The sequence below is a fragment of the Scophthalmus maximus genome, chromosome 11, assembly GCF_022379125.1.
Source record: "Scophthalmus maximus strain ysfricsl-2021 chromosome 11, ASM2237912v1, whole genome shotgun sequence".
Lineage (NCBI taxonomy): Eukaryota > Metazoa > Chordata > Actinopteri > Pleuronectiformes > Scophthalmidae > Scophthalmus > Scophthalmus maximus.
In genome coordinates, this window is record NC_061525.1 from 8,393,709 (window position 1) to 8,400,000 (window position 6,292).

General features: G+C 43.1%; 1 protein-coding gene across 1 annotated transcript in view; it reads left to right on the forward strand.

Annotated features, from left to right (window-relative positions):
- The window catches only part of LOC118299652 (protocadherin-16-like), a 77,192-nt gene that overhangs the window by 40,762 nt on the left and 30,138 nt on the right, over positions 1–6,292 (forward strand). The gene's annotated exons all lie outside the window — the stretch shown is intronic.

The following is a 6,292-nucleotide window of genomic DNA, read 5'->3' on the forward strand; positions in this document are numbered from 1 at the left end:
TGTCATTAGACAGCCTACCCCGCTCTTTGATCTCGTCAAGGTCCGTGTCCTTATACACTCCACAGCATCTGCTCTGCTGCTACCATGACCTCTCCTGTATGCCCATACTGAAATATCACAGTGACTGTCTGTTTTTTTTTCTCCAAATGAGGACACTCCTCAGCTTCTCTACACTAAAAATAAGCTTGGAATATACTGACAACCTTTGTCTCAGGAATAGGCCAGGAAAGCAGCCTCTTACAAGCTGAGGCCATTTATCATGCAATACTGCAGAGAGTCTGCCCAAACTTCGACCACTGGGACGATGATGATGATGAATCTGCAGTTTCAGTTTAGAAGCAATAGTGCAGGGAGAAAATACATTTGATGAAAGTTTGCTCCTTGGTGCGTCACAGTAGAACCAAAAGAAGACGGAAAAAGGGCGAAGAATGTACCAGAAAGCTGTAAAAATGTCACTCATCAAAGAAGCTGCTGGAGCAAAGTCACCTACGAGGAGTGACATCTTAGACTTAGGCAAAACAACAAACTGTCTCATTAAAATAGCAGCATACTAGAGCTCATAGACAGTTGGACTGTTTTGCCTCTCAGTCCTTTGGTATTATTTCACATTGAGTTATCACCGTGCAGCTCGGTTGGTAAACAAGATTAAACACGACTTTGTACGAGTTCTGGTTCTTGCGGTTTACGGTCGCCGCTGTTTGAAACGGCCTAAAGTCCTTCTGTGCTCATTTCAGAAAAGAAAAAAAACAGACTGCACCACAACACCCTTACCATCTTCGTCCTCCCCGAGTTTGGATAGACAAGGAAGAGAAATGGTGACCTTTGACTGTTGGCGGTGTCTGTCGGGTCAGCCGCTCCTTACACTTTGTGACACATTCCACTCTGTCCGATAAATCTTCCACACAAAATGGACCTTTGATTTATCCCTGTCATTGTCACAGGGGGTCTAGAGTCACAGCGCCCAACAGAGAGTCACAGAGGTTAGCGCTCAGGGTTACCCAGCAGGATATGATACATTAACCCATTCACTCCCTGTGTAATGTCCTCTAACGCTCCTCTAATGGGCTCATTTGTTTCACTATTATGGGCGTGTTTGAAAGGCTAATATGCATATAAATAATTTGGTGGACTTGGAACAGCAGCATTTGCAAGACACAAGAACTAATGTAGAATAATGAGTTTGTCAACCACACGTAGGACCACTGGCTGTTGGCTTTAGCCATCAGGTAATTGGGTTATTCTACAAATGGGAAGGTCCACGTCAATGAAGTGTGAAATTCAGAATAAAGTCAGAGGCACATGTCAGAATGTTTTCCTGCTCATAAGTTTGAATGATTATTCTCCAGGAAAGCAGCCATGTGGATGTTGTGGTAGTGCTTTGTCGACTGAAACAAAATCAGTTAACTGCACAGCAATAATGCTGTATTTGTGTATTGGAGGTCGAGGGAGGCAGCGTTGTGTGACAGGAAATGGAAAAAAACAGTGAAATCTTATGTAACTGCGTCTGTTCAAACAGACCTTAGAAAAAAAAATACTTCGTCCAAACTGATTTTTGATTATTAATATTACATCTAAGACTGATAAAATGGACTTTTGTCCTGAAAAAAAAACTTAAATTGAGCTGTCAATTTAAATTCATAGCTCTTTTTTTCATCCCAGTTTTTATCATTTGCCTGGAAAGTGTAATGCATTCAGTGATATAAAAAAAAAGAAAAAAAGTTTTTACTCTAATGTTATAAAAGAAAAAAAAGATTTCTGACTGAAGTGTTGGAGTGGATCAGCTTCATTGGAGCATCCAGCCTGCTCCTGTTGATCAAACAAGCGAGGAGTCAAAGAGATGCTGACGTCAGCAGACATGGAACAGATCTTTTGGCCTCCAGCTGAATGTGCGTCTGATGATGAGGATGGATGTTCACACGAAACTGATGATGAAGCTGTGCTGGCAACCACACAAGACAGGATTCAAGGTGAACCGTAGCACCATGTCGTACACTTTGGTGGAGTCCTGTCCTGCCATATCCCGGCTAACAGTGAAGGTTCCCTTGTTGAATGTGTCTGCAGATAAGGAGATGATACACGATGACCCATTCACCTCTTTTATGTGCATGATGTATGCCTTCAATTATGAAAAGTGATGTTTCTGCAGTGTGTTCCCGAGATCCGTCAAGCTCAGTGCAGTTTCGTCGGTTTCATCACTCACAGAACAACTAGCCACGAATTCAGACGAGATGAAACCACAGGGATGGCTGGAAATGGGGTTTCAGCGTAGCCAATGAAGCGCCGATTCCAACATCTAAATGACAGAGTGTGAACGCTGCAGAATTGTAGTGCAGCGTATTAAAGCATTAGGGGAAATGTTGTCCTTTGGCTCGACTTTCTTATTTAATAAGTGGGTTACTGCTTGTGGCCTATTTGAAGATCATGTGTTGGTCTGAGATGCCCTGTAATATCATACCTCAGAACATCAGGGCAAGTCTTTAATTACAAAGTCGGGACAAGATTTACTTGGATCACGGAAAAACACAAAAGACTCCAGGGAGACGTTAGGTGCCAATTCATCTGTGATTTATATTACCCTTCCCTTTTCCTGTGTCATAATTCACTTGTCTGTCGCGATTTAGCCGTGATGAAAGCAAGGAAAACCTCATATGCCTCCCTGACACACAAGTGGAGGGTGGCTGGCTACCAGATGAAAGAGGGAATAGATGGTCGCCAGGCCGAAGGTCACGTTCGGGCAGCTGGACGTTTGGCTGACCTCTGACCCGAGACCTCACATGTTTGTCAGAACTTTCTGCTCGATTGGATTAAGTTAGATATGCTTTGTACCCCTTTCTGTGAAACTCACAAACACACAGATGCATGACTCACAAACATGACATTCTATTGTGTGTGTATAAAGGTGGGTTGGGTTGACACTTGAGACCTCAATAGACTGGAAACTCTTTGTTTTTAATACCTTTTTATAAAGTAACAAACTGTTGTACAGGACAAACAACACCAGCAAGGTTTACAGCATCCTTGATATTTTTTTGTTTCTGAAATTCCTTTACACCCAAAAGAGATTTGGTTTTAACTTTTGGTCACTTTCAAGATATTGAGACAAGAAAATCTAATGGGGAATCCATGCAAAATGTTTGGAGTAATAGGCAGAAGTACTCAAGTAAAGGTTTACTGCTATTTGTACGTCATGATTTTAACAAGTCATTGTTCATACTGTCCGTTTCAATGTCAGATCCTGTAGCCTATCCCAGCATGTGTAGGTCAGAGAGCAAGAAAAATAAGTTTCCTACTCATTTAAAGGTGAGTCACACTGGGTTGAGAATAGACACATTCTTCATGTGTTTTAGATTTTGGTCAAAAAAAGGAATCCCATTCTTGTAGCATGTATTTTAATGTTTAGTTGCTTGGTTTTGCCCGAGTGGTGGATTTCTAATTTTGGAAGGAAACCCTTCCCTTTCTCAAAGGGAAAACCAGATATCCGAGTATATGTTGGCGAAGTCGGGCAAAACAAATCTTTTACTGTAGGTGTGGCCTCTGCCTGCCTCCATGTGCATTGTCTGCTGTCCTCATCATGTTCCCTCCCAATCCATTTGGGGCATCATAATGGGACATGGGGCATCATAATGGGACACCCTCAGCCCCTCATCCGCTTCCCAACTTTCTCTACCCTTGTTGCAGGTCCTTGCTCTTTAGGGTGAGCCTGACTGCTCCCCTAGCGGGTACAGACCTGGCTGCCATGTTACTGCTATAGGCCTTGCACTAGGTATGGAACATTGCTTTGGGAGCATTCAAGCCACTTCAACCACATGGTCTTCAAATGATTCTCAATCTGGTCCCTAACATGGGACCAATTTGCTATGGGAGACCACAGCAGCAGCAATTAATGATGGCACCTGGACTTTATTGTCCACCAGAGTGGAGAATTGTCTTCGGCCCACCAGTGAACAAACAGAAGCACGAAGACTGACAGTCGTAAAATGCAAGCAGCAATGACAGAAGGGGTTCGTATAAAAGGAAAAGAAAACAAGCGACAACATAAAAACAGCACAAAAGCAACGTAAAAACAGGCCACGTACACAGTGTTCCTGCCATTTCATTTCTGATTAGGTGTCACTTTCAGTATAGAGTTGGGTCAGGGGCATGTGGGGCAAAGTATGATGCAGTGCAATATCTTTTATGTAAATGTTTTTTTGTATTTCATATACTGCATTCAAGCCATAACAGAAAAAGGGCTGCATCATCTGATTACATCAACAGCGCTTTTCCATCAATCCCAAGCAACGGTTCCAGCTTAATTGAATGCAGCAATCATTTTAATGTATTTGAAATATTGTTTTTAGGAAGCTGTGCTGAAAGTTTTGATTTCATTTGCCAGGCTTTTGCAATAAGGCATTTCTAACATTCCCAACTGTTAGTGGTTACAGAATCAATCAATTCCATCCGCCACACGATTTATTTTTCACGTTGTTTTTTTTTTGACATCAAAGCTTTCAACAAAAAAAAATCTAACATCAATCATTGTAAATGATAAATGACTGTATGTTCATGTGATTATGGTGTATTGACAACTAAATCTTGCCCCTTCCAAAAAACTAACGACAGATACAAACACATGTCTAGACCTGAGGGGAAAGCTCGTGGAATTTTGATCACCAAGCCCCTCTCCAACAAATGCACACAGAGGGCCTTCTCTCGCACAGCTGGGCGAGCAATTAATTCTGAAGCATATATCCAGACACTTGATGATAATAACCCCATCCTATGCAAGTCTCGTTGCTTAGCAAAAAGCCGGACATGTAGTCGCTGGACAGATTCAGGCTTGTGGATAAGTGCTCTTGGGCCGTACGTGGGGTGAGTTCGAGGTGTGGAGGGGGGAGTCCCGGCTAAAGCACAGCTTTTGTGTAACCCAAACAGGTTTATATCTTTCAAGTAGAGGAAATATGTTTGATTCAGTCTTGTGTATGTTCCTTTTTAAGAGCTTGCGTGTGTGTAATCTTGTGGAGGACATGTTTACTGTGGAAGTCCCTCTTGCTGTGAGAAACGGCTGAAGTGCTCACCGACTACCTTATGTATACTCAGGAGGGATTGTTTGAAATGAATCACATGGAGGAGGGGAGTGGACATGTATACAAGATAAAATATAATTACCCTATCACCAAAATATTTTGCCGAGAACTAAATAAATATGCGAGCAAGGAAATGAAACCTGCCCATGGCTTTTGGAGGCTCAAAAGAATTTGTGTGAAAAAAAAAAAAAACTGCTCATGAATCAGGAGTGAACATCTCAGACGGTAAACAGTCAAACATTGCATAGTAACAATATTGAGCATGTCAGATGGGAAACAGGCTCTAACATTACAGAGAGTGTTGTCGTTTGGGAGGTGAATTATGGAAAATCTCATTATCACATTTTCCAGCAAGTTTGAAAACAAGATAAAAGGTGTGACGATGACAGAGGGCCAGTATCTCGGATCCATCTCCACGGGACAGCGCCCGGGTTGAATGTGAACAACAGCTGTTGTTTGTTGTTGGCAGCGAACTGTTTGGAAAGTCACTGTACATATTGCGTGTGTCCGTGTGCACTCATCGGTCTTATCTGTCTCAACCACGCTCCGGTCGGCTCAGGACGAATCTGCGGTGACTTGCAATTACGTGACTCGGTGAAACAAAAGAAAGAGATCCAAACAGACACTCATCTCTCCGGACCATCTCCGCTGCCAGAGTTTGTTGTCTTTATGTGTCCGACCCACGTCTGAACCAGAGTTGACTTCCTTCAGGACTGGGCTTACAGCGAAACAGACTTTGCTGGAGAAACCACGAGCACGCCAGAGCCACGGTCGGGGCGGTCTTCATTTGTTTGCCGTGTTTATCAGTCAGTGACAGGGCGTGTTTACGTGTACGGTTCCAGTAGGCCTTCGTGACCCCACTGCCCAGATCTCCCCCCTCCCGCCTGGCAGAGACGCACCGAGAGTGTTTCCGTTCTCTTCCCTCACCGCTGATTACATTACTACCAGAGTAGTACAATAAAGCTGTGGCTTCAAGGCTTTAGCCGGAGGTGCGTTGTTATAACCTCCTGCTAAACAGTTGGCTTGCAGTCATGCTCGCATGCTTGAATGGTTACATGGATGATTCAATTCAAAGAGTCTGTCACTACAGACAAACCTTGAGGACATGCAAGATCTCTCCCTAGACCTAAAGTAAAGAGCAAATGAAGCGCAAGCCCATGTTCGTTTGATGTAGACGAAAAACCACTGATTAACAATATGATCTCTTCAGCAGCAGAGATCATGTG